Source organism: Lepisosteus oculatus, chromosome 6 (assembly GCF_040954835.1).
Source record: "Lepisosteus oculatus isolate fLepOcu1 chromosome 6, fLepOcu1.hap2, whole genome shotgun sequence".
In the NCBI taxonomy this organism is placed as follows: domain Eukaryota; kingdom Metazoa; phylum Chordata; class Actinopteri; order Semionotiformes; family Lepisosteidae; genus Lepisosteus; species Lepisosteus oculatus.
Window position 1 is genome coordinate 44,964,545 of NC_090701.1, and position 26,585 is coordinate 44,991,129.

Consider the following 26,585-nt stretch of genomic DNA (forward strand, 5'->3'; position numbering starts at 1 on the left):
CACAAAGAAGAAAACAAGACTTACACCAAGTTGAGAGCACTTTGCCGCTGGGGGAACGGAATCACGACTGTCTTCGATATTGACGCCAGGCTTTCCCTACACAAGGCCAGAACCAGACCGTGAAAAGATGGCTCCGGGATGCCCGCGCTGCTCAGGTCGAGCCCGTTATGCCAAAGCAGCCTGTGGCGGGCAATGAAAACTCAAGCAGCCAGTGTGTCTGCTTCCTGGTCTGCAAAGGCTCCCCAGGAAAATCTCTCTTGCGCTTCTGCTGAACTGCTGCTTCATCTACACAGGGGCCCCCGCCTTCTTAATCAAGGAGTCCAATGGCAGCATTAGTCGCAAGTGCTCGTCAGTTCCCACACAGTCGGGGAGGAGCCCGGGACTTGATGAGGACAACGACAGCCAGCTTGGCATTGTTTTCCTCGGCACCTATCAATTATCACAGCAGGGTGTGACGTCCCCGGGGCGTGGGGTGTGAGTGAGGGACAGGAAGCAAGCAAGAGACAGAGGAAGTCAAGAGCCACCACACCCTGTTGCTTGCCAGTAATCACACAACTATGGCCCTCAGCTGATACCCCTTTACAAGTGGGAGACCCTGCTCCGAGTCCAGCCCGAGTGCAAAAGGAGGGCAAAAGGCCCCAGCGAGATTTGAACTCACGACCCCTGGTTTACAAGACCAGTGCTCTAACCCCTGAGCTATGGAGCCACGAGGCTCCAGGTCCTGACTCACGCGCACACAAACGTACCGAGTCAAGCAGCTGGCAACATGAGGGAGACACGGTGCCCGGCTCAGCTACACAGCGGAGAGAGCAGAGAAAGGACGCCACGGCGAAGCTGAAGTCTTGCACAGGCCCATGGAAGACACCGAAGATCACCAAGGGAATCGACAGTCGCCCCGGCTCTTGTGTGGTTCCATGGTGTAATGGTTAGCACTCTGGACTCTGAATCCAGCGATCCGAGTTCAAATCTCGGTGGAACCTTTTGTGGGTGACATTGGAATTGGTGTCTGGAATGCCAAACGGGAATTCCCGCTGAAATAAACGGGGTGGGGGGAAAAAAGCCACGCTTCCCTGACCAGGAACTGAACTTGGGCCGCAGCGGTGAGAGTGCCGAATCCTAACCACTAGACCACCAGGGACACAGGGAAAGGCCCTCTCCCATCTGTGGCGTGCCCGCAGCGCGACCGACGTCGGCTCTTAAAGCGGGGCCGAGCTCGGCAATCTTGAATTGAGACAGAGACTCATCCACCCGCGATTTTAAAACTGCAGTAACCCGTTGAAGAAACGACCCCGCCTGCCGTCGTCACTTAGATCTAACCCGTAAAAGAATCACTGCTACAACAGCTTCCGCGACGCAATGGTCAGCCACCTGGGGGAGGAACCGTGGTGTGAATGACTGGAAGGACACAACAGGGAAACCCACGAGGTTCAGTGTCATACAGACTAGTTTCGCTTGACAGAAAATGAAATCACAAGTAGCCAGTGTGTCTGTAAAGGCTCTCCAGGAAAATTTCTCACGCTTCTGCTGAACTGCTGCTTCATCTACGCAGGGGCCCCCGCCTTCTTAATCAAGGAGTCCAATGGCAGCATTTGTCGCAAGTGCTCGTCAGTTCCCACACAGTCGGGGAAGAGCCCGGGACTTGATGAGGACAACGACAGCCAGCTTGGCATTGTTTTCCTCGGCACCTATCAATTATCACAGCAGGGTATGACGTCCCCGGGGCGTGGGGTGTGAGTGAGGGACAGGAAGCAGGCAAGAGACAGAGAAAGCCAAGAGCCACCACACCCTGTTGCTTGCCAGTATTCACACAATTACGGCCCTCAGCTGATACCCCTTTACAAGCGGGAGACCCTGCTCCGCGTCCAGCCCGAGTGCAAAAGGCCCCGGCGAGATTTGAACTCGCGACCCCTGGTTTACAAGGCCAGTGCTCTAACCCCTGAACTATGGAGCCACGAGGCTCCAGACCCTGACTCACGCACACACAAACGTACCGAGTCACGCAGCTGGCTACATGTGGGAGACACGGTGCCCGGCTCAGCTACACAATGGAGAAAGCAAAGAAAGGACGCCACGGCGAAGCTGAAGTCTTGCACAGGCCCATGGACGTCGCCCCAGCTCTCGTGTGGTTCCATGGTGTAATGGTTAGCACTCTGGGCTTTGAATCCAGCGATCCGAGTTCAAGTCTCGGTGGAACCTGTTGTGGGTGACATTGAAATCAGGACCTGTGTATGGGATCGTGGGCTGCTTTCCTTGCGTGCTCTGCTGTGGGCAAAGAAACCTGCTTTTACTCATCAGCCTTTCTAGGACCTGCAAGATATCACCCACTACTGCAGACGATTGAGTGTACAGCAGACATGCGTGTATTTTATGACAGAGGTTCCTGCGTCGTCAAAATACCCGGAACACCTCCTCCGAGTTCAACGTCTTGCACGGCTCTAAGGGTAACAAACGGGGTGTGGGAAAAAAGCCCACACTTCCCTGACCGGGAATCGAACCCGGGCCGCGGCGGTGAGAGCGCCGAATCCTAACCACTAGACCACCAGGGACACAGGGAAAAGCCCTCTCCCGTCTGTGGCGTGCCCGCAGTGCGACCGACGTCGGCTCTGAAAGCGGGGCCAAGCTCGGCAATCTTTAATTGAGACAGAGACTCATCCACCAGCGATTTTAAAACTGCAGTAACCCGTTGAAGACACGACCCCGCCTGCCGTCGTCACTTAGATCTAACCCGCAAAAGAATCACTGCTACAACAGCTTCCGCGACACAATGGTCAGCCAACTGGGGGAGGAACTGTGTTGTGAAAAACTGGAAAGACACAACAGGGAAACCCACGAGGTTCAGTGTCATACAGACTAGTGTCGCTTGACAGACAAAACTTGCAGTACAAGATTTCTAAAGATTCTTCACAATCACAGGAGTTACAGCCATCACACATCGGTGGGTTAACACTCACACACACAAAGAAAACCACATCGCCCAGCACAAAGAAGAAAACAAGACTTACACCAAGTTGAGAGCACTTTGCCGCTGGGGGAACGGAATCACGACTGTCTTCGATATTGACGCCAGGCTTTCCCTACACAAGGCCAGAACCAGACCGTGAAAAGATGGCTCCGGGATGCCCGCGCTGCTCAGGTCGAGCCCGTTATGCCAAAGCAGCCTGTGGCGGGCAATGAAAACTCAAGCAGCCAGTGTGTCTGCTTCCTGGTCTGCAAAGGCTCTCCAGGAAAATCTCTCTTGCGCTTCTGCTGAACTGCTGCTTCATCTACACAGGGGCCCCCGCCTTCTTAATCAAGGAGTCCAATGGCAGCATTAGTCGCAAGTGCTCGTCAGTTCCCACACAGTCGGGGAGGAGCCCGGGACTTGATGAGGACAACGACAGCCAGCTTGGCATTGTTTTCCTCGGCACCTATCAATTATCACAGCAGGGTGTGACGTCCCCGGGGCGTGGGGTGTGAGTGAGGGACAGGAAGCAAGCAAGAGACAGAGGAAGTCAAGAGCCACCACACCCTGTTGCTTGCCAGTAATCACACAACTATGGCCCTCAGCTGATACCCCTTTACAAGTGGGAGACCCTGCTCCGAGTCCAGCCCGAGTGCAAAAGGAGGGCAAAAGGCCCCAGCGAGATTTGAACTCACGACCCCTGGTTTACAAGACCAGTGCTCTAACCCCTGAGCTATGGAGCCACGAGGCTCCAGGGCCTGACTCACGCGCACACAAACGTACCGAGTCAAGCAGCTGGCAACATGAGGGAGACACGGTGCCCGGCTCAGCTACACAGCGGAGAGAGCAGAGAAAGGACGCCACGGCGAAGCTGAAGTCTTGCACAGGCCCATGGAAGACACCGAAGATCACCAAGGGAATCGACAGTCGCCCCGGCTCTTGTGTGGTTCCATGGTGTAATGGTTAGCACTCTGGACTCTGAATCCAGCGATCCGAGTTCAAATCTCGGTGGAACCTTTTGTGGGTGACATTGGAATTGGTGTCTGGAATGCCAAACGGGAATTCCCGCTGAAATAAACGGGGTGGGGGGAAAAAAGCCACGCTTCCCTGACCAGGAACTGAACTTGGGCCGCAGCGGTGAGAGCGCCGAATCCTAACCACTAGACCACCAGGGACACAGGGAAAGGCCCTCTCCCATCTGTGGCGTGCCCGCAGCGCGACCGACGTCGGCTCTTAAAGCGGGGCCGAGCTCGGCAATCTTGAATTGAGACAGAGACTCATCCACCCGCGATTTTAAAACTGCAGTAACCCGTTGAAGACACGACCCCGCCTGCCGTCGTCACTTAGATCTAACCCGTAAAAGAATCACTGCTACAACAGCTTCTGCGACGCAATGGTCAGCCACCTGGGGGAGGAACCGTGGTGTGAATGACTGGAAGGACACAACAGGGAAACCCACGAGGTTCAGTGTCATACAGACTAGTTTCGCTTGACAGAAAATGAAATCACAAGTAGCCAGTGTGTCTGTAAAGGCTCTCCAGGAAAATTTCTCACGCTTCTGCTGAACTGCTGCTTCATCTACGCAGGGGCCCCCGCCTTCTTAATCAAGGAGTCCAATGGCAGCATTTGTCGCAAGTGCTCGTCAGTTCCCACACAGTCGGGGAAGAGCCCGGGACTTGATGAGGACAACGACAGCCAGCTTGGCATTGTTTTCCTCGGCACCTATCAATTATCACAGCAGGGTATGACGTCCCCGGGGCGTGGGGTGTGAGTGAGGGACAGGAAGCAGGCAAGAGACAGAGAAAGCCAAGAGCCACCACACCCTGTTGCTTGCCAGTATTCACACAATTACGGCCCTCAGCTGATACCCCTTTACAAGCGGGAGACCCTGCTCCGCGTCCAGCCCGAGTGCAAAAGGCCCCGGCGAGATTTGAACTCGCGACCCCTGGTTTACAAGGCCAGTGCTCTAACCCCTGAACTATGGAGCCACGAGGCTCCAGACCCTGACTCACGCACACACAAACGTACCGAGTCACGCAGCTGGCTACATGTGGGAGACACGGTGCCCGGCTCAGCTACACAATGGAGAAAGCAAAGAAAGGACGCCACGGCGAAGCTGAAGTCTTGCACAGGCCCATGGACGTCGCCCCAGCTCTCGTGTGGTTCCATGGTGTAATGGTTAGCACTCTGGGCTTTGAATCCAGCGATCCGAGATCAAGTCTCGGTGGAACCTGTTGTGGGTGACATTGAAATCAGGACCTGTGTATGGGATCGTGGGCTGCTTTCCTTGCGTGCTCTGCTGTGGGCAAAGAAACCTGCTTTTACTCATCAGCCTTTCTAGGACCTGCAAGATATCACCCACTACTGCAGACGATGGAGTGTACAGCAGACATGCGTGTATTTTATGACAGAGGTTCCTGCGTCGTCAAAATACCCGGAACACCTCCTCCGAGTTCAACGTCTTGCACGGCTCTAAGGGTAACAAACGGGGTGTGGGAAAAAAGGCCACACTTCCCTGACCGGGAATCGAACACGGGCCGCGGCGGTGAGAGCGCCGAATCCTAACCACTAGACCACCAGGGACACGGGGAAAAGCCCTCTCCCGTCTGTGGCGTGCCCGCAGTGCGACCGACGTCGGCTCTGAAAGCGGGGCCAGGCTCGGCAATCTTTAATTGAGACAGAGACTCATCCACCAGCGATTTTAAAACTGCAGTAACCCGTTGAAGACACGACCCCGCCTGCCGTCGTCACTTAGATCTAACCTGCAAAAGAATCACTGCTACAACAGCTTCCGCGACACAATGGTCAGCCAACTGGGGGAGGAACTGTGTTGTGAAAAACTGGAAAGACACAACAGGGAAACCCACGAGGTTCAGTGTCATACAGACTAGTGTCGCTTGACAGACAAAACTTGCAGTACAAGATTTCTAAAGATTCTTCACAATCACAGGAGTTACAGCCATCACACATCGGTGGGTTAACACTCACACACACAAAGAAAACCACATCGCCCAGCACAAAGAAGAAAACAAGACTTACACCAAGTTGAGAGCACTTTGCCGCTGGGGGAACGGAATCACGACTGTCTTCGATATTGACGCCAGGCTTTCCCTACACAAGGCCAGAACCAGACCGTGAAAAGATGGCTCCGGGATGCCCGCGCTGCTCAGGTCGAGCCCGTTATGCCAAAGCAGCCTGTGGCGGGCAATGAAAACTCAAGCAGCCAGTGTGTCTGCTTCCTGGTCTGCAAAGGCTCTCCAGGAAAATCTCTCTTGCGCTTCTGCTGAACTGCTGCTTCATCTACACAGGGGCCCCCGCCTTCTTAATCAAGGAGTCCAATGGCAGCATTAGTCGCAAGTGCTCGTCAGTTCCCACACAGTCGGGGAGGAGCCCGGGACTTGATGAGGACAACGACAGCCAGCTTGGCATTGTTTTCCTCGGCACCTATCAATTATCACAGCAGGGTGTGACGTCCCCGGGGCGTGGGGTGTGAGTGAGGGACAGGAAGCAAGCAAGAGACAGAGGAAGTCAAGAGCCACCACACCCTGTTGCTTGCCAGTAATCACACAACTATGGCCCTCAGCTGATACCCCTTTACAAGTGGGAGACCCTGCTCCGAGTCCAGCCCGAGTGCAAAAGGAGGGCAAAAGGCCCCAGCGAGATTTGAACTCACGACCCCTGGTTTACAAGACCAGTGCTCTAACCCCTGAGCTATGGAGCCACGAGGCTCCAGGGCCTGACTCACGCGCACACAAACGTACCGAGTCAAGCAGCTGGCAACATGAGGGAGACACGGTGCCCGGCTCAGCTACACAGCGGAGAGAGCAGAGAAAGGACGCCACGGCGAAGCTGAAGTCTTGCACAGGCCCATGGAAGACACCGAAGATCACCAAGGGAATCGACAGTCGCCCCGGCTCTTGTGTGGTTCCATGGTGTAATGGTTAGCACTCTGGACTCTGAATCCAGCGATCCGAGTTCAAATCTCGGTGGAACCTTTTGTGGGTGACATTGGAATTGGTGTCTGGAATGCCAAACGGGAATTCCCGCTGAAATAAACGGGGTGGGGGGAAAAAAGCCACGCTTCCCTGACCAGGAACTGAACTTGGGCCGCAGCGGTGAGAGCGCCGAATCCTAACCACTAGACCACCAGGGACACAGGGAAAGGCCCTCTCCCATCTGTGGCGTGCCCGCAGCGCGACCGACGTCGGCTCTTAAAGCGGGGCCGAGCTCGGCAATCTTGAATTGAGACAGAGACTCATCCACCCGCGATTTTAAAACTGCAGTAACCCGTTGAAGACACGACCCCGCCTGCCGTCGTCACTTAGATCTAACCCGTAAAAGAATCACTGCTACAACAGCTTCTGCGACGCAATGGTCAGCCACCTGGGGGAGGAACCGTGGTGTGAATGACTGGAAGGACACAACAGGGAAACCCACGAGGTTCAGTGTCATACAGACTAGTTTCGCTTGACAGAAAATGAAATCACAAGTAGCCAGTGTGTCTGTAAAGGCTCTCCAGGAAAATTTCTCACGCTTCTGCTGAACTGCTGCTTCATCTACGCAGGGGCCCCCGCCTTCTTAATCAAGGAGTCCAATGGCAGCATTTGTCGCAAGTGCTCGTCAGTTCCCACACAGTCGGGGAAGAGCCCGGGACTTGATGAGGACAACGACAGCCAGCTTGGCATTGTTTTCCTCGGCACCTATCAATTATCACAGCAGGGTATGACGTCCCCGGGGCGTGGGGTGTGAGTGAGGGACAGGAAGCAGGCAAGAGACAGAGAAAGCCAAGAGCCACCACACCCTGTTGCTTGCCAGTATTCACACAATTACGGCCCTCAGCTGATACCCCTTTACAAGCGGGAGACCCTGCTCCGCGTCCAGCCCGAGTGCAAAAGGCCCCGGCGAGATTTGAACTCGCGACCCCTGGTTTACAAGGCCAGTGCTCTAACCCCTGAACTATGGAGCCACGAGGCTCCAGACCCTGACTCACGCACACACAAACGTACCGAGTCACGCAGCTGGCTACATGTGGGAGACACGGTGCCCGGCTCAGCTACACAATGGAGAAAGCAAAGAAAGGACGCCACGGCGAAGCTGAAGTCTTGCACAGGCCCATGGACGTCGCCCCAGCTCTCGTGTGGTTCCATGGTGTAATGGTTAGCACTCTGGGCTTTGAATCCAGCGATCCGAGATCAAGTCTCGGTGGAACCTGTTGTGGGTGACATTGAAATCAGGACCTGTGTATGGGATCGTGGGCTGCTTTCCTTGCGTGCTCTGCTGTGGGCAAAGAAACCTGCTTTTACTCATCAGCCTTTCTAGGACCTGCAAGATATCACCCACTACTGCAGACGATGGAGTGTACAGCAGACATGCGTGTATTTTATGACAGAGGTTCCTGCGTCGTCAAAATACCCGGAACACCTCCTCCGAGTTCAACGTCTTGCACGGCTCTAAGGGTAACAAACGGGGTGTGGGAAAAAAGGCCACACTTCCCTGACCGGGAATCGAACACGGGCCGCAGCGGTGAGAGCGCCGAATCCTAACCACTAGACCACCAGGGACACGGGGAAAAGCCCTCTCCCGTCTGTGGCGTGCCCGCAGTGCGACCGACGTCGGCTCTGAAAGCGGGGCCAGGCTCGGCAATCTTTAATTGAGACAGAGACTCATCCACCAGCGATTTTAAAACTGCAGTAACCCGTTGAAGACACGACCCCGCCTGCCGTCGTCACTTAGATCTAACCTGCAAAAGAATCACTGCTACAACAGCTTCCGCGACACAATGGTCAGCCAACTGGGGGAGGAACTGTGTTGTGAAAAACTGGAAAGACACAACAGGGAAACCCACCAGGTTCAGTGTCATACAGACTAGTGTCGCTTGACAGACAAAACTTGCAGTACAAGATTTCTAAAGATTCTTCACAATCACAGGAGTTACAGCCATCACACATCGGTGGGTTAACACTCACACACACAAAGAAAACCACATCGCCCAGCACAAAGAAGAAAACAAGACTTACACCAAGTTGAGAGCACTTTGCCGCTGGGGGAACGGAATCACGACTGTCTTCGATATTGACGCCAGGCTTTCCCTACACAAGGCCAGAACCAGACCGTGAAAAGATGGCTCCGGGATGCCCGCGCTGCTCAGGTCGAGCCCGTTATGCCAAAGCAGCCTGTGGCGGGCAATGAAAACTCAAGCAGCCAGTGTGTCTGCTTCCTGGTCTGCAAAGGCTCTCCAGGAAAATCTCTCTTGCGCTTCTGCTGAACTGCTGCTTCATCTACACAGGGGCCCCCGCCTTCTTAATCAAGGAGTCCAATGGCAGCATTAGTCGCAAGTGCTCGTCAGTTCCCACACAGTCGGGGAGGAGCCCGGGACTTGATGAGGACAACGACAGCCAGCTTGGCATTGTTTTCCTCGGCACCTATCAATTATCACAGCAGGGTGTGACGTCCCCGGGGCGTGGGGTGTGAGTGAGGGACAGGAAGCAAGCAAGAGACAGAGGAAGTCAAGAGCCACCACACCCTGTTGCTTGCCAGTAATCACACAACTATGGCCCTCAGCTGATACCCCTTTACAAGTGGGAGACCCTGCTCCGAGTCCAGCCCGAGTGCAAAAGGAGGGCAAAAGGCCCCAGCGAGATTTGAACTCGCGACCCCTGGTTTACAAGACCTGTGCTCTAACCGCTGAGCTATGGAGCCACGAGGCTCCAGGTCCTGACTCACGCGCACACAAACGTACCGAGTCAAGCAGCTGGCAACATGAGGGAGACACGGTGCCCGGCTCAGCTACACAGCGGAGAGAGCAGAGAAAGGACGCCACGGCGAAGCTGAAGTCTTGCACAGGCCCATGGAAGACACCGAAGATCACCAAGGGAATCGACAGTCGCCCCGGCTCTTGTGTGGTTCCATGGTGTAATGGTTAGCACTCTGGACTCTGAATCCAGCGATCCGAGTTCAAATCTCGGTGGAACCTTTTGTGGGTGACATTGGAATTGGTGTCTGGAATGCCAAACGGGAATTCCCGCTGAAATAAACGGGGTGGGGGGAAAAAAGCCACGCTTCCCTGACCAGGAACTGAACTTGGGCCGCAGCGGTGAGAGCGCCGAATCCTAACCACTAGACCACCAGGGACACAGGGAAAGGCCCTCTCCCGTCTGTGGCGTGCCCGCAGCGCGACCGACGTCGGCTCTTAAAGCGGGGCCGAGCTCGGCAATCTTGAATTGAGACAGAGACTCATCCACCCGCGATTTTAAAACTGCAGTAACCCGTTGAAGACACGACCCCGCCTGCCGTCGTCACTTAGATCTAACCCGTAAAAGAATCACTGCTACAACAGCTTCTGCGACGCAATGGTCAGCCACCTGGGGGAGGAACCGTGGTGTGAATGACTGGAAGGACACAACAGGGAAACCCACGAGGTTCAGTGTCATACAGACTAGTTTCGCTTGACAGAAAATGAAATCACAAGTAGCCAGTGTGTCTGTAAAGGCTCTCCAGGAAAATTTCTCACGCTTCTGCTGAACTGCTGCTTCATCTACGCAGGGGCCCCCGCCTTCTTAATCAAGGAGTCCAATGGCAGCATTTGTCGCAAGTGCTCGTCAGTTCCCACACAGTCGGGGAAGAGCCCGGGACTTGATGAGGACAACGACAGCCAGCTTGGCATTGTTTTCCTCGGCACCTATCAATTATCACAGCAGGGTATGACGTCCCCGGGGCGTGGGGTGTGAGTGAGGGACAGGAAGCAGGCAAGAGACAGAGAAAGCCAAGAGCCACCACACCCTGTTGCTTGCCAGTATTCACACAATTACGGCCCTCAGCTGATACCCCTTTACAAGCGGGAGACCCTGCTCCGCGTCCAGCCCGAGTGCAAAAGGCCCCGGCGAGATTTGAACTCGCGACCCCTGGTTTACAAGGCCAGTGCTCTAACCCCTGAACTATGGAGCCACGAGGCTCCAGACCCTGACTCACGCACACACAAACGTACCGAGTCACGCAGCTGGCTACATGTGGGAGACACGGTGCCCGGCTCAGCTACACAATGGAGAAAGCAAAGAAAGGACGCCACGGCGAAGCTGAAGTCTTGCACAGGCCCATGGACGTCGCCCCAGCTCTCGTGTGGTTCCATGGTGTAATGGTTAGCACTCTGGGCTTTGAATCCAGCGATCCGAGATCAAGTCTCGGTGGAACCTGTTGTGGGTGACATTGAAATCAGGACCTGTGTATGGGATCGTGGGCTGCTTTCCTTGCGTGCTCTGCTGTGGGCAAAGAAACCTGCTTTTACTCATCAGCCTTTCTAGGACCTGCAAGATATCACCCACTACTGCAGACGATGGAGTGTACAGCAGACATGCGTGTATTTTATGACAGAGGTTCCTGCGTCGTCAAAATACCCGGAACACCTCCTCCGAGTTCAACGTCTTGCACGGCTCTAAGGGTAACAAACGGGGTGTGGGAAAAAAGGCCACACTTCCCTGACCGGGAATCGAACACGGGCCGCGGCGGTGAGAGCGCCGAATCCTAACCACTAGACCACCAGGGACACGGGGAAAAGCCCTCTCCCGTCTGTGGCGTGCCCGCAGTGCGACCGACGTCGGCTCTGAAAGCGGGGCCAGGCTCGGCAATCTTTAATTGAGACAGAGACTCATCCACCAGCGATTTTAAAACTGCAGTAACCCGTTGAAGACACGACCCCGCCTGCCGTCGTCACTTAGATCTAACCTGCAAAAGAATCACTGCTACAACAGCTTCCGCGACACAATGGTCAGCCAACTGGGGGAGGAACTGTGTTGTGAAAAACTGGAAAGACACAACAGGGAAACCCACCAGGTTCAGTGTCATACAGACTAGTGTCGCTTGACAGACAAAACTTGCAGTACAAGATTTCTAAAGATTCTTCACAATCACAGGAGTTACAGCCATCACACATCGGTGGGTTAACACTCACACACACAAAGAAAACCACATCGCCCAGCACAAAGAAGAAAACAAGACTTACACCAAGTTGAGAGCACTTTGCCGCTGGGGGAACGGAATCACGACTGTCTTCGATATTGACGCCAGGCTTTCCCTACACAAGGCCAGAACCAGACCGTGAAAAGATGGCTCCGGGATGCCCGCGCTGCTCAGGTCGAGCCCGTTATGCCAAAGCAGCCTGTGGCGGGCAATGAAAACTCAAGCAGCCAGTGTGTCTGCTTCCTGGTCTGCAAAGGCTCTCCAGGAAAATCTCTCTTGCGCTTCTGCTGAACTGCTGCTTCATCTACACAGGGGCCCCCGCCTTCTTAATCAAGGAGTCCAATGGCAGCATTAGTCGCAAGTGCTCGTCAGTTCCCACACAGTCGGGGAGGAGCCCGGGACTTGATGAGGACAACGACAGCCAGCTTGGCATTGTTTTCCTCGGCACCTATCAATTATCACAGCAGGGTGTGACGTCCCCGGGGCGTGGGGTGTGAGTGAGGGACAGGAAGCAAGCAAGAGACAGAGGAAGTCAAGAGCCACCACACCCTGTTGCTTGCCAGTAATCACACAACTATGGCCCTCAGCTGATACCCCTTTACAAGTGGGAGACCCTGCTCCGAGTCCAGCCCGAGTGCAAAAGGAGGGCAAAAGGCCCCAGCGAGATTTGAACTCGCGACCCCTGGTTTACAAGACCAGTGCTCTAACCCCTGAGCTATGGAGCCACGAGGCTCCAGGTCCTGACTCACGCGCACACAAACGTACCGAGTCAAGCAGCTGGCAACATGAGGGAGACACGGTGCCCGGCTCAGCTACACAGCGGAGAGAGCAGAGAAAGGACGCCACGGCGAAGCTGAAGTCTTGCACAGGCCCATGGAAGACACCGAAGATCACCAAGGGAATCGACAGTCGCCCCGGCTCTTGTGTGGTTCCATGGTGTAATGGTTAGCACTCTGGACTCTGAATCCAGCGATCCGAGTTCAAATCTCGGTGGAACCTTTTGTGGGTGACATTGGAATTGGTGTCTGGAATGCCAAACGGGAATTCCCGCTGAAATAAACGGGGTGGGGGGAAAAAAGCCACGCTTCCCTGACCAGGAACTGAACTTGGGCCGCAGCGGTGAGAGTGCCGAATCCTAACCACTAGACCACCAGGGACACAGGGAAAGGCCCTCTCCCATCTGTGGCGTGCCCGCAGCGCGACCGACGTCGGCTCTTAAAGCGGGGCCGAGCTCGGCAATCTTGAATTGAGACAGAGACTCATCCACCCGCGATTTTAAAACTGCAGTAACCCGTTGAAGACACGACCCCGCCTGCCGTCGTCACTTAGATCTAACCCGTAAAAGAATCACTGCTACAACAGCTTCTGCGACGCAATGGTCAGCCACCTGGGGGAGGAACCGTGGTGTGAATGACTGGAAGGACACAACAGGGAAACCCACGAGGTTCAGTGTCATACAGACTAGTTTCGCTTGACAGAAAATGAAATCACAAGTAGCCAGTGTGTCTGTAAAGGCTCTCCAGGAAAATTTCTCACGCTTCTGCTGAACTGCTGCTTCATCTACGCAGGGGCCCCCGCCTTCTTAATCAAGGAGTCCAATGGCAGCATTTGTCGCAAGTGCTCGTCAGTTCCCACACAGTCGGGGAAGAGCCCGGGACTTGATGAGGACAACGACAGCCAGCTTGGCATTGTTTTCCTCGGCACCTATCAATTATCACAGCAGGGTATGACGTCCCCGGGGCGTGGGGTGTGAGTGAGGGACAGGAAGCAGGCAAGAGACAGAGAAAGCCAAGAGCCACCACACCCTGTTGCTTGCCAGTATTCACACAATTACGGCCCTCAGCTGATACCCCTTTACAAGCGGGAGACCCTGCTCCGCGTCCAGCCCGAGTGCAAAAGGCCCCGGCGAGATTTGAACTCGCGACCCCTGGTTTACAAGGCCAGTGCTCTAACCCCTGAACTATGGAGCCACGAGGCTCCAGACCCTGACTCACGCACACACAAACGTACCGAGTCACGCAGCTGGCTACATGTGGGAGACACGGTGCCCGGCTCAGCTACACAATGGAGAAAGCAAAGAAAGGACGCCACGGCGAAGCTGAAGTCTTGCACAGGCCCATGGACGTCGCCCCAGCTCTCGTGTGGTTCCATGGTGTAATGGTTAGCACTCTGGGCTTTGAATCCAGCGATCCGAGTTCAAGTCTCGGTGGAACCTGTTGTGGGTGACATTGAAATCAGGACCTGTGTATGGGATCGTGGGCTGCTTTCCTTGCGTGCTCTGCTGTGGGCAAAGAAACCTGCTTTTACTCATCAGCCTTTCTAGGACCTGCAAGATATCACCCACTACTGCAGACGATTGAGTGTACAGCAGACATGCGTGTATTTTATGACAGAGGTTCCTGCGTCGTCAAAATACCCGGAACACCTCCTCCGAGTTCAACGTCTTGCACGGCTCTAAGGGTAACAAACGGGGTGTGGGAAAAAAGCCCACACTTCCCTGACCGGGAGTCGAACCCGGGCCGCGGCGGTGAGAGCGCCGAATCCTAACCACTAGACCACCAGGGACACAGGGAAAAGCCCTCTCCCGTCTGTGGCGTGCCCGCAGTGCGACCGACGTCGGCTCTGAAAGCGGGGCCAAGCTCGGCAATCTTTAATTGAGACAGAGACTCATCCACCAGCGATTTTAAAACTGCAGTAACCCGTTGAAGACACTACCCCGCCTGCCGTCGTCACTTAGATCTAACCCGCAAAAGAATCACTGCTACAACAGCTTCCGCGACACAATGGTCAGCCAACTGGGGGAGGAACTGTGTTGTGAAAAACTGGAAAGACACAACAGGGAAACCCACGAGGTTCAGTGTCATACAGACTAGTGTCGCTTGACAGACAAAACTTGCAGTACAAGATTTCTAAAGATTCTTCACAATCACAGGAGTTACAGCCATCACACATCGGTGGGTTAACACTCACACACACAAAGAAAACCACATCGCCCAGCACAAAGAAGAAAACAAGACTTACACCAAGTTGAGAGCACTTTGCCGCTGGGGGAACGGAATCACGACTGTCTTCGATATTGACGCCAGGCTTTCCCTACACAAGGCCAGAACCAGACCGTGAAAAGATGGCTCCGGGATGCCCGCGCTGCTCAGGTCGAGCCCGTTATGCCAAAGCAGCCTGTGGCGGGCAATGAAAACTCAAGCAGCCAGTGTGTCTGCTTCCTGGTCTGCAAAGGCTCCCCAGGAAAATCTCTCTTGCGCTTCTGCTGAACTGCTGCTTCATCTACACAGGGGCCCCCGCCTTCTTAATCAAGGAGTCCAATGGCAGCATTAGTCGCAAGTGCTCGTCAGTTCCCACACAGTCGGGGAGGAGCCCGGGACTTGATGAGGACAACGACAGCCAGCTTGGCATTGTTTTCCTCGGCACCTATCAATTATCACAGCAGGGTGTGACGTCCCCGGGGCGTGGGGTGTGAGTGAGGGACAGGAAGCAAGCAAGAGACAGAGGAAGTCAAGAGCCACCACACCCTGTTGCTTGCCAGTAATCACACAACTATGGCCCTCAGCTGATACCCCTTTACAAGTGGGAGACCCTGCTCCGAGTCCAGCCCGAGTGCAAAAGGAGGGCAAAAGGCCCCAGCGAGATTTGAACTCACGACCCCTGGTTTACAAGACCAGTGCTCTAACCCCTGAGCTATGGAGCCACGAGGCTCCAGGTCCTGACTCACGCGCACACAAACGTACCGAGTCAAGCAGCTGGCAACATGAGGGAGACACGGTGCCCGGCTCAGCTACACAGCGGAGAGAGCAGAGAAAGGACGCCACGGCGAAGCTGAAGTCTTGCACAGGCCCATGGAAGACACCGAAGATCACCAAGGGAATCGACAGTCGCCCCAGCTCTTGTGTGGTTCCATGGTGTAATGGTTAGCACTCTGGACTCTGAATCCAGCGATCCGAGTTCAAATCTCGGTGGAACCTTTTGTGGCTGACATTGGAATTGGTGTCTGGAATGCCAAACGGGAATTCCCGCTGAAATAAACGGGGTGGGGGGAAAAAAGCCACGCTTCCCTGACCAGGAACTGAACTTGGGCCGCAGCGGTGAGAGTGCCGAATCCTAACCACTAGACCACCAGGGACACAGGGAAAGGCCCTCTCCCATCTGTGGCGTGCCCGCAGCGCGACCGACGTCGGCTCTTAAAGCGGGGCCGAGCTCGGCAATCTTGAATTGAGACAGAGACTCATCCACCCGCGATTTTAAAACTGCAGTAACCCGTTGAAGACACGACCCCGCCTGCCGTCGTCACTTAGATCTAACCCGTAAAAGAATCACTGCTACAACAGCTTCTGCGACGCAATGGTCAGCCACCTGGGGGAGGAACCGTGGTGTGAATGACTGGAAGGACACAACAGGGAAACCCACGAGGTTCAGTGTCATACAGACTAGTTTCGCTTGACAGAAAATGAAATCACAAGTAGCCAGTGTGTCTGTAAAGGCTCTCCAGGAAAATTTCTCACGCTTCTGCTGAACTGCTGCTTCATCTACGCAGGGGCCCCCGCCTTCTTAATCAAGGAGTCCAATGGCAGCATTTGTCGCAAGTGCTCGTCAGTTCCCACACAGTCGGGGAAGAGCCCGGGACTTGATGAGGACAACGACAGCCAGCTTGGCATTGTTTTCCTCGGCACCTATCAATTATCACAGCAGGGTATGACGTCCCCGGGGCGTGGGGTGTGAGTGAGGGACAGGAAGCAGGCAAGAGACAGAGAAAGCCAAGAGCCACCACACCCTGTTGCTTGCCAGTATTCACACAATTACGGCCCTCAGCTGATACCCCTTTACAAGCGGGAGACCCTGCTCCGCGTCCAGCCCCAGTGCAAAAGGCCCCGGCGAGATTTGAACTCGCGACCCCTGGTTTACAAGGCCAGTGCTCTAACCCCTGAACTATGGAGCCACGAGGCTCCAGACCCTGACTCACGCACACACAAACGTACCGAGTCACGCAGCTGGCTACATGTGGGAGACACGGTGCCCGGCTCAGCTACACAATGGAGAAAGCAAAGAAAGGACGCCACGGCGAAGCTGAAGTCTTGCACAGGCCCATGGACGTCGCCCCAGCTCTCGTGTGGTTCCATGGTGTAATGGTTAGCACTCTGGGCTTTGAATCCAGCGATCCGAGTTCAAGTCTCGGTGGAACCTGTTGTGGGTGACATTGAAATCAGGACCTGTGTATGGGATCGTGGGCTGCTTTCCTTGCGTGCTCTGCTGTGGGCAAAGAAACCTGCTTTTACTCATCAGCCTTTCTAGGACCTGCAAGATATCACCCACTACTGCAGACGATGGAGTGTACAGCAGACATGCGTGTATTTTATGACAGAGGTTCCTGCGTCGTCAAAATACCCGGAACACCTCCTCCGAGTTCAACGTCTTGCACGGCTCTAAGGGTAACAAACGGGGTGTGGGAAAAAAGGCCACACTTCCCTGAATGGGAATCGAACACGGGCCGCGGCGGTGAGAGCGCCGAATCCTAACCACTAGACCACCAGGGACACGGGGAAAAGCCCTCTCCCGTCTGTGGCGTGCCCGCAGTGCGACCGACGTCGGCTCTGAAAGCAGGGCCAGGCTCGGCAATCTTTAATTGAGACAGAGACTCATCCACCAGCGATTTTAAAACTGCAGTAACCCGTTGAAGACACGACCCCGCCTGCCGTCGTCACTTAGATCTAACCTGCAAAAGAATCACTGCTACAACAGCTTCCGCGACACAATGGTCAGCCAACTGGGGGAGGAACTGTGTTGTGAAAAACTGGAAAGACACAACAGGGAAACCCACCAGGTTCAGTGTCATACAGACTAGTGTCGCTTGACAGACAAAACTTGCAGTACAAGATTTCTAAAGATTCTTCACAATCACAGGAGTTACAGCCATCACACATCGGTGGGTTAACACTCACACACACAAAGAAAACCACATCGCCCAGCACAAAGAAGAAAACAAGACTTACACCAAGTTGAGAGCACTTTGCCGCTGGGGGAACGGAATCACGACTGTCTTCGATATTGACGCCAGGCTTTCCCTACACAAGGCCAGAACCAGACCGTGAAAAGATGGCTCCGGGATGCCCGCGCTGCTCAGGTCGAGCCCGTTATGCCAAAGCAGCCTGTGGCGGGCAATGAAAACTCAAGCAGCCAGTGTGTCTGCTTCCTGGTCTGCAAAGGCTCTCCAGGAAAATCTCTCTTGCGCTTCTGCTGAACTGCTGCTTCATCTACACAGGGGCCCCCGCCTTCTTAATCAAGGAGTCCAATGGCAGCATTAGTCGCAAGTGCTCGTCAGTTCCCACACAGTCGGGGAGGAGCCCGGGACTTGATGAGGACAACGACAGCCAGCTTGGCATTGTTTTCCTCGGCACCTATCAATTATCACAGCAGGGTGTGACGTCCCCGGGGCGTGGGGTGTGAGTGAGGGACAGGAAGCAAGCAAGAGACAGAGGAAGTCAAGAGCCACCACACCCTGTTGCTTGCCAGTAATCACACAACTATGGCCCTCAGCTGATACCCCTTTACAAGTGGGAGACCCTGCTCCGAGTCCAGCCCGAGTGCAAAAGGAGGGCAAAAGGCCCCAGCGAGATTTGAACTCGCGACCCCTGGTTTACAAGACCAGTGCTCTAACCCCTGAGCTATGGAGCCACGAGGCTCCAGGTCCTGACTCACGCGCACACAAACGTACCGAGTCAAGCAGCTGGCAACATGAGGGAGACACGGTGCCCGGCTCAGCTACACAGCGGAGAGAGCAGAGAAAGGACGCCACGGCGAAGCTGAAGTCTTGCACAGGCCCATGGAAGACACCGAAGATCACCAAGGGATCGACAGTCGCCCCGGCTCTTGTGTGGTTCCATGGTGTAATGGTTAGCACTCTGGACTCTGAATCCAGCGATCTGAGTTCAAATCTCGGTGGAACCTTTTGTGGGTGACATTGGAATTGGTGTCTGGAATGCCAAACGGGAATTCCCGCTGAAATAAACGGGGTGGGGGGAAAAAAGCCACGCTTCCCTGACCAGGAACTGAACTTGGGCCGCAGCGGTGAGAGTGCCGAATCCTAACCACTAGACCACCAGGGACACAGGGAAAGGCCCTCTCCCATCTGTGGCGTGCCCGCAGCGCGACCGACGTCGGCTCTTAAAGCGGGGCCGAGCTCGGCAATCTTGAATTGAGACAGAGACTCATCCACCCGCGATTTTAAAACTGCAGTAACCCGTTGAAGAAACGACCCCGCCTGCCGTCGTCACTTAGATCTAACCCGTAAAAGAATCACTGCTACAACAGCTTCCGCGACGCAATGGTCAGCCACCTGGGGGAGGAACCGTGGTGTGAATGACTGGAAGGACACAACAGGGAAACCCACGAGGTTCAGTGTCATACAGACTAGTTTCGCTTGACAGAAAATGAAATCACAAGTAGCCAGTGTGTCTGTAAAGGCTCTCCAGGAAAATTTCTCACGCTTCTGCTGAACTGCTGCTTCATCTACGCAGGGGCCCCCGCCTTCTTAATCAAGGAGTCCAATGGCAGCATTTGTCGCAAGTGCTCGTCAGTTCCCACACAGTCGGGGAAGAGCCCGGGACTTGATGAGGACAACGACAGCCAGCTTGGCATTGTTTTCCTCGGCACCTATCAATTATCACAGCAGGGTATGACGTCCCCGGGGCGTGGGGTGTGAGTGAGGGACAGGAAGCAGGCAAGAGACAGAGAAAGCCAAGAGCCACCACACCCTGTTGCTTGCCAGTATTCACACAATTACGGCCCTCAGCTGATACCCCTTTACAAGCGGGAGACCCTGCTCCGCGTCCAGCCCGAGTGCAAAAGGCCCCGGCGAGATTTGAACTCGCGACCCCTGGTTTACAAGGCCAGTGCTCTAACCCCTGAACTATGGAGCCACGAGGCTCCAGACCCTGACTCACGCACACACAAACGTACCGAGTCACGCAGCTGGCTACATGTGGGAGACACGGTGCCCGGCTCAGCTACACAATGGAGAAAGCAAAGAAAGGACGCCACGGCGAAGCTGAAGTCTTGCACAGGCCCATGGACGTCGCCCCAGCTCTCGTGTGGTTCCATGGTGTAATGGTTAGCACTCTGGGCTTTGAATCCAGCGATCCGAGTTCAAGTCTCGGTGGAACCTGTTGTGGGTGACATTGAAATCAGGACCTGTGTATGGGATCGTGGGCTGCTTTCCTTGCGTGCTCTGCTGTGGGCAAAGAAACCTGCTTTTACTCATCAGCCTTTCTAGGACCTGCAAGATATCACCCACTACTGCAGACGATTGAGTGTACAGCAGACATGCGTGTATTTTATGACAGAGGTTCCTGCGTCGTCAAAATACCCGGAACACCTCCTCCGAGTTCAACGTCTTGCACGGCTCTAAGGGTAACAAACGGGGTGTGGGAAAAAAGCCCACACTTCCCTGACCGGGAATCGAACCCGGGCCGCGGCGGTGAGAGCGCCGAATCCTAACCACTAGACCACCAGGGACACAGGGAAAAGCCCTCTCCCGTCTGTGGCGTGCCCGCAGTGCGACCGACGTCGGCTCTGAAAGCGGGGCCAAGCTCGGCAATCTTTAATTGAGACAGAGACTCATCCACCAGCGATTTTAAAACTGCAGTAACCCGTTGAAGACACGACCCCGCCTGCCGTCGTCACTTAGATCTAACCCGCAAAAGAATCACTGCTACAACAGCTTCCGCGACACAATGGTCAGCCAACTGGGGGAGGAACTGTGTTGTGAAAAACTGGAAAGACACAACAGGGAAACCCACGAGGTTCAGTGTCATACAGACTAGTGTCGCTTGACAGACAAAACTTGCAGTACAAGATTTCTAAAGATTCTTCACAATCACAGGAGTTACAGCCATCACACATCGGTGGGTTAACACTCACACACACAAAGAAAACCACATCGCCCAGCACAAAGAAGAAAACAAGACTTACACCAAGTTGAGAGCACTTTGCCGCTGGGGGAACGGAATCACGACTGTCTTCGATATTGACGCCAGGCTTTCCCTACACAAGGCCAGAACCAGACCGTGAAAAGATGGCTCCGGGATGCCCGCGCTGCTCAGGTCGAGCCCGTTATGCCAAAGCAGCCTGTGGCGGGCAATGAAAACTCAAGCAGCCAGTGTGTCTGCTTCCTGGTCTGCAAAGGCTCCCCAGGAAAATCTCTCTTGCGCTTCTGCTGAACTGCTGCTTCATCTACACAGGGGCCCCCGCCTTCTTAATCAAGGAGTCCAATGGCAGCATTAGTCGCAAGTGCTCGTCAGTTCCCACACAGTCGGGGAGGAGCCCGGGACTTGATGAGGACAACGACAGCCAGCTTGGCATTGTTTTCCTCGGCACCTATCAATTATCACAGCAGGGTGTGACGTCCCCGGGGCGTGGGGTGTGAGTGAGGGACAGGAAGCAAGCAAGAGACAGAGGAAGTCAAGAGCCACCACACCCTGTTGCTTGCCAGTAATCACACAACTATGGCCCTCAGCTGATACCCCTTTACAAGTGGGAGACCCTGCTCCGAGTCCAGCCCGAGTGCAAAAGGAGGGCAAAAGGCCCCAGCGAGATTTGAACTCACGACCCCTGGTTTACAAGACCAGTGCTCTAACCCCTGAGCTATGGAGCCACGAGGCTCCAGGTCCTGACTCACGCGCACACAAACGTACCGAGTCAAGCAGCTGGCAACATGAGGGAGACACGGTGCCCGGCTCAGCTACACAGCGGAGAGAGCAGAGAAAGGACGCCACGGCGAAGCTGAAGTCTTGCACAGGCCCATGGAAGACACCGAAGATCACCAAGGGAATCGACAGTCGCCCCGGCTCTTGTGTGGTTCCATGGTGTAATGGTTAGCACTCTGGACTCTGAATCCAGCGATCCGAGTTCAAATCTCGGTGGAACCTTTTGTGGCTGACATTGGAATTGGTGTCTGGAATGCCAAACGGGAATTCCCGCTGAAATAAACGGGGTGGGGGGAAAAAAGCCACGCTTCCCTGACCAGGAACTGAACTTGGGCCGCAGCGGTGAGAGTGCCGAATCCTAACCACTAGACCACCAGGGACACAGGGAAAGGCCCTCTCCCATCTGTGGCGTGCCCGCAGCGCGACCGACGTCGGCTCTTAAAGCGGGGCCGAGCTCGGCAATCTTGAATTGAGACAGAGACTCATCCACCCGCGATTTTAAAACTGCAGTAACCCGTTGAAGACACGACCCCGCCTGCCGTCGTCACTTAGATCTAACCCGTAAAAGAATCACTGCTACAACAGCTTCTGCGACGCAATGGTCAGCCACCTGGGGGAGGAACCGTGGTGTGAATGACTGGAAGGACACAACAGGGAAACCCACGAGGTTCAGTGTCATACAGACTAGTTTCGCTTGACAGAAAATGAAATCACAAGTAGCCAGTGTGTCTGTAAAGGCTCTCCAGGAAAATTTCTCACGCTTCTGCTGAACTGCTGCTTCATCTACGCAGGGGCCCCCGCCTTCTTAATCAAGGAGTCCAATGGCAGCATTTGTCGCAAGTGCTCGTCAGTTCCCACACAGTCGGGGAAGAGCCCGGGACTTGATGAGGACAACGACAGCCAGCTTGGCATTGTTTTCCTCGGCACCTATCAATTATCACAGCAGGGTATGACGTCCCCGGGGCGTGGGGTGTGAGTGAGGGACAGGAAGCAGGCAAGAGACAGAGAAAGCCAAGAGCCACCACACCCTGTTGCTTGCCAGTATTCACACAATTACGGCCCTCAGCTGATACCCCTTTACAAGCGGGAGACCCTGCTCCGCGTCCAGCCCCAGTGCAAAAGGCCCCGGCGAGATTTGAACTCGCGACCCCTGGTTTACAAGGCCAGTGCTCTAACCCCTGAACTATGGAGCCACGAGGCTCCAGACCCTGACTCACGCACACACAAACGTACCGAGTCACGCAGCTGGCTACATGTGGGAGACACGGTGCCCGGCTCAGCTACACAATGGAGAAAGCAAAGAAAGGACGCCACGGCGAAGCTGAAGTCTTGCACAGGCCCATGGACGTCGCCCCAGCTCTCGTGTGGTTCCATGGTGTAATGGTTAGCACTCTGGGCTTTGAATCCAGCGATCCGAGTTCAAGTCTCGGTGGAACCTGTTGTGGGTGACATTGAAATCAGGACCTGTGTATGGGATCGTGGGCTGCTTTCCTTGCGTGCTCTGCTGTGGGCAAAGAAACCTGCTTTTACTCATCAGCCTTTCTAGGACCTGCAAGATATCACCCACTACTGCAGACGATGGAGTGTACAGCAGACATGCGTGTATTTTATGACAGAGGTTCCTGCGTCGTCAAAATACCCGGAACACCTCCTCCGAGTTCAACGTCTTGCACGGCTCTAAGGGTAACAAACGGGGTGTGGGAAAAAAGGCCACACTTCCCTGAACGGGAATCGAACACGGGCCGCGGCGGTGAGAGCGCCGAATCCTAACCACTAGACCACCAGGGACACGGGGAAAAGCCCTCTCCCGTCTGTGGCGTGCCCGCAGTGCGACCGACGTCGGCTCTGAAAGCGGGGCCAGGCTCGGCAATCTTTAATTGAGACAGAGACTCATCCACCAGCGATTTTAAAACTGCAGTAACCCGTTGAAGACACGACCCCGCCTGCCGTCGTCACTTAGATCTAACCTGCAAAAGAATCACTGCTACAACAGCTTCCGCGACACAATGGTCAGCCAACTGGGGGAGGAACTGTGTTGTGAAAAACTGGAAAGACACAACAGGGAAACCCACCAGGTTCAGTGTCATACAGACTAGTGTCGCTTGACAGACAAAACTTGCAGTACAAGATTTCTAAAGATTCTTCACAATCACAGGAGTTACAGCCATCACACATCGGTGGGTTAACACTCACACACACAAAGAAAACCACATCGCCCAGCACAAAGAAGAAAACAAGACTTACACCAAGTTGAGAGCACTTTGCCGCTGGGGGAACGGAATCACGACTGTCTTCGATATTGACGCCAGGCTTTCCCTACACAAGGCCAGAACCAGACCGTGAAAAGATGGCTCCGGGATGCCCGCGCTGCTCAGGTCGAGCCCGTTATGCCAAAGCAGCCTGTGGCGGGCAATGAAAACTCAAGCAGCCAGTGTCTGCTTCCTGGTCTGCAAAGGCTCTCCAGGAAAATCTCTCTTGCGCTTCTGCTGAACTGCTGCTTCATCTACACAGGGGCCCCCGCCTTCTTAATCAAGGAGTCCAATGGCAGCATTAGTCGCAAGTGCTCGTCAGTTCCCACACAGTCGGGGAGGAGCCCGGGACTTGATGAGGACAACGACAGCCAGCTTGGCATTGTTTTCCTCGGCACCTATCAATTATCACAGCAGGGTGTGACGTCCCCGGGGCGTGGGGTGTGAGTGAGGGACAGGAAGCAAGCAAGAGACAGAGGAAGTCAAGAGCCACCACACCCTGTTGCTTGCCAGTAATCACACAACTATGGCCCTCAGCTGATACCCCTTTACAAGTGGGAGACCCTGCTCCGAGTCCAGCCCGAGTGCAAAAGGAGGGCAAAAGGCCCCAGCGAGATTTGAACTCGCGACCCCTGGTTTACAAGACCAGTGCTCTAACCCCTGAGCTATGGAGCCACGAGGCTCCAGGTCCTGACTCACGCGCACACAAACGTACCGAGTCAAGCAGCTGGCAACATGAGGGAGACACGGTGCCCGGCTCAGCTACACAGCGGAGAGAGCAGAGAAAGGACGCCACGGCGAAGCTGAAGTCTTGCACAGGCCCATGGAAGACACCGAAGATCACCAAGGGAATCGACAGTCGCCCCGGCTCTTGTGTGGTTCCATGGTGTAATGGTTAGCACTCTGGACTCTGAATCCAGCGATCTGAGTTCAAATCTCGGTGGAACCTTTTGTGGGTGACATTGGAATTGGTGTCTGGAATGCCAAACGGGAATTCCCGCTGAAATAAACGGGGTGGGGGGAAAAAAGCCACGCTTCCCTGACCAGGAACTGAACTTGGGCCGCAGCGGTGAGAGTGCCGAATCCTAACCACTAGACCACCAGGGACACAGGGAAAGGCCCTCTCCCATCTGTGGCGTGCCTGCAGCGCGACTGACGTCGGCTCTTAAAGCGGGGCCGAGCTCGGCAATCTTGAATTGAGACAGAGACTCATCCACCCGCGATTTTAAAACTGCAGTAACCCGTTGAAGAAACGACCCCGCCTGCCGTCGTCACTTAGATCTAACCCGTAAAAGAATCACTGCTACAACAGCTTCCGCGACGCAATGGTCAGCCACCTGGGGGAGGAACCGTGGTGTGAATGACTGGAAGGACACAACAGGGAAACCCACGAGGTTCAGTGTCATACAGACTAGTTTCGCTTGACAGAAAATGAAATCACAAGTAGCCAGTGTGTCTGTAAAGGCTCTCCAGGAAAATTTCTCACGCTTCTGCTGAACTGCTGCTTCATCTACGCAGGGGCCCCCGCCTTCTTAATCAAGGAGTCCAATGGCAGCATTTGTCGCAAGTGCTCGTCAGTTCCCACACAGTCGGGGAAGAGCCCGGGACTTGATGAGGACAACGACAGCCAGCTTGGCATTGTTTTCCTCGGCACCTATCAATTATCACAGCAGGGTATGACGTCCCCGGGGCGTGGGGTGTGAGTGAGGGACAGGAAGCAGGCAAGAGACAGAGAAAGCCAAGAGCCACCACACCCTGTTGCTTGCCAGTATTCACACAATTACGGCCCTCAGCTGATACCCCTTTACAAGCGGGAGACCCTGCTCCGCGTCCAGCCCGAGTGCAAAAGGCCCCGGCGAGATTTGAACTCGCGACCCCTGGTTTACAAGGCCAGTGCTCTAACTATGGAGCCACGAGGCTCCAGACCCTGACTCACGCACACACAAACGTACCGAGTCACGCAGCTGGCTACATGTGGGAGACACGGTGCCCGGCTCAGCTACACAATGGAGAAAGCAAAGAAAGGACGCCACGGCGAAGCTGAAGTCTTGCACAGGCCCATGGACGTCACCCCAGCTCTCGTGTGGTTCCATGGTGTAATGGTTAGCACTCTGGGCTTTGAATCCAGCGATCCGAGTTCAAGTCTCGGTGGAACCTGTTGTGGGTGACATTGAAATCAGGACCTGTGTATGGGATCGTGGGCTGCTTTCCTTGCGTGCTCTGCTGTGGGCAAAGAAACCTGCTTTTACTCATCAGCCTTTCTAGGACCTGCAAGATATCACCCACTACTGCAGACGATTGAGTGTACAGCAGACATGCGTGTATTTTATGACAGAGGTTCCTGCGTCGTCAAAATACCCGGAACACCTCCTCCGAGTTCAACGTCTTGCACGGCTCTAAGGGTAACAAACGGGGTGTGGGAAAAAAGGCCACACTTCCCTGACCGGGAATCGAACCCGGGCCGCGGCGGTGAGAGCGCCGAATCCTAACCACTAGACCACCAGGGACACGGGGAAAAGCCCTCTCCCGTCTGTGGCGTGCCCGCAGTGCGACCGACGTCGGCTCTGAAAGCGGGGCCAAGCTCGGCAATCTTTAATTGAGACAGAGACTCATCCACCAGCGATTTTAAAACTGCAGTAACCCGTTGAAGACACGACCCCGCCTGCCGTCGTCACTTAGATCTAACCCGCAAAAGAATCACTGCTACAACAGCTTCCGCGACACAATGGTCAG

The 26,585-nt window shown here is 54.8% G+C and overlaps 43 non-coding genes across 43 annotated transcripts; 18 read left to right on the top strand and 25 right to left on the bottom strand.

Moving 5' to 3' along the window:
- Positions 1-633: 633 nt before the first annotated feature.
- On the bottom strand, positions 634-706 carry trnat-ugu (transfer RNA threonine (anticodon UGU)). Its single transcript has one exon. It is a non-coding gene; the product is annotated as a tRNA-Thr (tRNA).
- A 202-nt stretch (positions 707-908) lies between these two features.
- On the top strand, positions 909-980 carry trnaq-cug (transfer RNA glutamine (anticodon CUG)). Its single transcript has one exon. It is a non-coding gene; the product is annotated as a tRNA-Gln (tRNA).
- Positions 981-1,878: 898 nt separating this feature from the next.
- On the bottom strand, positions 1,879-1,951 carry trnat-ugu (transfer RNA threonine (anticodon UGU)). The gene has a single exon. It is a non-coding gene; the product is annotated as a tRNA-Thr (tRNA).
- Positions 1,952-2,124: 173 nt separating this feature from the next.
- trnaq-uug (transfer RNA glutamine (anticodon UUG)) lies at positions 2,125-2,196 on the top strand. The gene has a single exon. It is a non-coding gene; the product is annotated as a tRNA-Gln (tRNA).
- A 278-nt stretch (positions 2,197-2,474) lies between these two features.
- trnae-cuc (transfer RNA glutamic acid (anticodon CUC)) lies at positions 2,475-2,546 on the bottom strand. Its single transcript has one exon. It is a non-coding gene; the product is annotated as a tRNA-Glu (tRNA).
- A 1,065-nt stretch (positions 2,547-3,611) lies between these two features.
- On the bottom strand, positions 3,612-3,684 carry trnat-ugu (transfer RNA threonine (anticodon UGU)). The gene has a single exon. It is a non-coding gene; the product is annotated as a tRNA-Thr (tRNA).
- Positions 3,685-3,886: 202 nt separating this feature from the next.
- Positions 3,887-3,958, top strand: trnaq-cug (transfer RNA glutamine (anticodon CUG)). The gene has a single exon. It is a non-coding gene; the product is annotated as a tRNA-Gln (tRNA).
- An 898-nt stretch (positions 3,959-4,856) lies between these two features.
- trnat-ugu (transfer RNA threonine (anticodon UGU)) lies at positions 4,857-4,929 on the bottom strand. Its single transcript has one exon. It is a non-coding gene; the product is annotated as a tRNA-Thr (tRNA).
- A 173-nt stretch (positions 4,930-5,102) lies between these two features.
- trnaq-uug (transfer RNA glutamine (anticodon UUG)) lies at positions 5,103-5,174 on the top strand. The gene has a single exon. It is a non-coding gene; the product is annotated as a tRNA-Gln (tRNA).
- A 278-nt stretch (positions 5,175-5,452) lies between these two features.
- Positions 5,453-5,524, bottom strand: trnae-cuc (transfer RNA glutamic acid (anticodon CUC)). Its single transcript has one exon. It is a non-coding gene; the product is annotated as a tRNA-Glu (tRNA).
- Positions 5,525-6,589: 1,065 nt separating this feature from the next.
- On the bottom strand, positions 6,590-6,662 carry trnat-ugu (transfer RNA threonine (anticodon UGU)). Its single transcript has one exon. It is a non-coding gene; the product is annotated as a tRNA-Thr (tRNA).
- A 202-nt stretch (positions 6,663-6,864) lies between these two features.
- trnaq-cug (transfer RNA glutamine (anticodon CUG)) lies at positions 6,865-6,936 on the top strand. The gene has a single exon. It is a non-coding gene; the product is annotated as a tRNA-Gln (tRNA).
- Positions 6,937-7,834: 898 nt separating this feature from the next.
- trnat-ugu (transfer RNA threonine (anticodon UGU)) lies at positions 7,835-7,907 on the bottom strand. Its single transcript has one exon. It is a non-coding gene; the product is annotated as a tRNA-Thr (tRNA).
- A 173-nt stretch (positions 7,908-8,080) lies between these two features.
- Positions 8,081-8,152, top strand: trnaq-uug (transfer RNA glutamine (anticodon UUG)). The gene has a single exon. It is a non-coding gene; the product is annotated as a tRNA-Gln (tRNA).
- Positions 8,153-8,430: 278 nt separating this feature from the next.
- trnae-cuc (transfer RNA glutamic acid (anticodon CUC)) lies at positions 8,431-8,502 on the bottom strand. The gene has a single exon. It is a non-coding gene; the product is annotated as a tRNA-Glu (tRNA).
- Positions 8,503-9,567: 1,065 nt separating this feature from the next.
- Positions 9,568-9,640, bottom strand: trnat-ugu (transfer RNA threonine (anticodon UGU)). Its single transcript has one exon. It is a non-coding gene; the product is annotated as a tRNA-Thr (tRNA).
- Positions 9,641-9,842: 202 nt separating this feature from the next.
- On the top strand, positions 9,843-9,914 carry trnaq-cug (transfer RNA glutamine (anticodon CUG)). The gene has a single exon. It is a non-coding gene; the product is annotated as a tRNA-Gln (tRNA).
- Positions 9,915-10,812: 898 nt separating this feature from the next.
- trnat-ugu (transfer RNA threonine (anticodon UGU)) lies at positions 10,813-10,885 on the bottom strand. Its single transcript has one exon. It is a non-coding gene; the product is annotated as a tRNA-Thr (tRNA).
- A 173-nt stretch (positions 10,886-11,058) lies between these two features.
- trnaq-uug (transfer RNA glutamine (anticodon UUG)) lies at positions 11,059-11,130 on the top strand. Its single transcript has one exon. It is a non-coding gene; the product is annotated as a tRNA-Gln (tRNA).
- A 278-nt stretch (positions 11,131-11,408) lies between these two features.
- On the bottom strand, positions 11,409-11,480 carry trnae-cuc (transfer RNA glutamic acid (anticodon CUC)). Its single transcript has one exon. It is a non-coding gene; the product is annotated as a tRNA-Glu (tRNA).
- Positions 11,481-12,545: 1,065 nt separating this feature from the next.
- trnat-ugu (transfer RNA threonine (anticodon UGU)) lies at positions 12,546-12,618 on the bottom strand. The gene has a single exon. It is a non-coding gene; the product is annotated as a tRNA-Thr (tRNA).
- A 202-nt stretch (positions 12,619-12,820) lies between these two features.
- Positions 12,821-12,892, top strand: trnaq-cug (transfer RNA glutamine (anticodon CUG)). Its single transcript has one exon. It is a non-coding gene; the product is annotated as a tRNA-Gln (tRNA).
- An 898-nt stretch (positions 12,893-13,790) lies between these two features.
- On the bottom strand, positions 13,791-13,863 carry trnat-ugu (transfer RNA threonine (anticodon UGU)). Its single transcript has one exon. It is a non-coding gene; the product is annotated as a tRNA-Thr (tRNA).
- A 173-nt stretch (positions 13,864-14,036) lies between these two features.
- trnaq-uug (transfer RNA glutamine (anticodon UUG)) lies at positions 14,037-14,108 on the top strand. The gene has a single exon. It is a non-coding gene; the product is annotated as a tRNA-Gln (tRNA).
- A 278-nt stretch (positions 14,109-14,386) lies between these two features.
- trnae-cuc (transfer RNA glutamic acid (anticodon CUC)) lies at positions 14,387-14,458 on the bottom strand. The gene has a single exon. It is a non-coding gene; the product is annotated as a tRNA-Glu (tRNA).
- Positions 14,459-15,523: 1,065 nt separating this feature from the next.
- On the bottom strand, positions 15,524-15,596 carry trnat-ugu (transfer RNA threonine (anticodon UGU)). The gene has a single exon. It is a non-coding gene; the product is annotated as a tRNA-Thr (tRNA).
- Positions 15,597-15,798: 202 nt separating this feature from the next.
- Positions 15,799-15,870, top strand: trnaq-cug (transfer RNA glutamine (anticodon CUG)). Its single transcript has one exon. It is a non-coding gene; the product is annotated as a tRNA-Gln (tRNA).
- Positions 15,871-16,768: 898 nt separating this feature from the next.
- trnat-ugu (transfer RNA threonine (anticodon UGU)) lies at positions 16,769-16,841 on the bottom strand. Its single transcript has one exon. It is a non-coding gene; the product is annotated as a tRNA-Thr (tRNA).
- Positions 16,842-17,014: 173 nt separating this feature from the next.
- trnaq-uug (transfer RNA glutamine (anticodon UUG)) lies at positions 17,015-17,086 on the top strand. Its single transcript has one exon. It is a non-coding gene; the product is annotated as a tRNA-Gln (tRNA).
- A 1,415-nt stretch (positions 17,087-18,501) lies between these two features.
- trnat-ugu (transfer RNA threonine (anticodon UGU)) lies at positions 18,502-18,574 on the bottom strand. The gene has a single exon. It is a non-coding gene; the product is annotated as a tRNA-Thr (tRNA).
- Positions 18,575-18,775: 201 nt separating this feature from the next.
- trnaq-cug (transfer RNA glutamine (anticodon CUG)) lies at positions 18,776-18,847 on the top strand. Its single transcript has one exon. It is a non-coding gene; the product is annotated as a tRNA-Gln (tRNA).
- An 898-nt stretch (positions 18,848-19,745) lies between these two features.
- trnat-ugu (transfer RNA threonine (anticodon UGU)) lies at positions 19,746-19,818 on the bottom strand. The gene has a single exon. It is a non-coding gene; the product is annotated as a tRNA-Thr (tRNA).
- Positions 19,819-19,991: 173 nt separating this feature from the next.
- trnaq-uug (transfer RNA glutamine (anticodon UUG)) lies at positions 19,992-20,063 on the top strand. Its single transcript has one exon. It is a non-coding gene; the product is annotated as a tRNA-Gln (tRNA).
- Positions 20,064-20,341: 278 nt separating this feature from the next.
- On the bottom strand, positions 20,342-20,413 carry trnae-cuc (transfer RNA glutamic acid (anticodon CUC)). Its single transcript has one exon. It is a non-coding gene; the product is annotated as a tRNA-Glu (tRNA).
- A 1,065-nt stretch (positions 20,414-21,478) lies between these two features.
- On the bottom strand, positions 21,479-21,551 carry trnat-ugu (transfer RNA threonine (anticodon UGU)). The gene has a single exon. It is a non-coding gene; the product is annotated as a tRNA-Thr (tRNA).
- A 202-nt stretch (positions 21,552-21,753) lies between these two features.
- Positions 21,754-21,825, top strand: trnaq-cug (transfer RNA glutamine (anticodon CUG)). The gene has a single exon. It is a non-coding gene; the product is annotated as a tRNA-Gln (tRNA).
- An 898-nt stretch (positions 21,826-22,723) lies between these two features.
- Positions 22,724-22,796, bottom strand: trnat-ugu (transfer RNA threonine (anticodon UGU)). The gene has a single exon. It is a non-coding gene; the product is annotated as a tRNA-Thr (tRNA).
- A 173-nt stretch (positions 22,797-22,969) lies between these two features.
- trnaq-uug (transfer RNA glutamine (anticodon UUG)) lies at positions 22,970-23,041 on the top strand. Its single transcript has one exon. It is a non-coding gene; the product is annotated as a tRNA-Gln (tRNA).
- A 278-nt stretch (positions 23,042-23,319) lies between these two features.
- Positions 23,320-23,391, bottom strand: trnae-cuc (transfer RNA glutamic acid (anticodon CUC)). The gene has a single exon. It is a non-coding gene; the product is annotated as a tRNA-Glu (tRNA).
- Positions 23,392-24,454: 1,063 nt separating this feature from the next.
- Positions 24,455-24,527, bottom strand: trnat-ugu (transfer RNA threonine (anticodon UGU)). The gene has a single exon. It is a non-coding gene; the product is annotated as a tRNA-Thr (tRNA).
- Positions 24,528-24,729: 202 nt separating this feature from the next.
- Positions 24,730-24,801, top strand: trnaq-cug (transfer RNA glutamine (anticodon CUG)). Its single transcript has one exon. It is a non-coding gene; the product is annotated as a tRNA-Gln (tRNA).
- A 1,136-nt stretch (positions 24,802-25,937) lies between these two features.
- On the top strand, positions 25,938-26,009 carry trnaq-uug (transfer RNA glutamine (anticodon UUG)). Its single transcript has one exon. It is a non-coding gene; the product is annotated as a tRNA-Gln (tRNA).
- A 278-nt stretch (positions 26,010-26,287) lies between these two features.
- On the bottom strand, positions 26,288-26,359 carry trnae-cuc (transfer RNA glutamic acid (anticodon CUC)). The gene has a single exon. It is a non-coding gene; the product is annotated as a tRNA-Glu (tRNA).
- Positions 26,360-26,585: the final 226 nt, after the last annotated feature.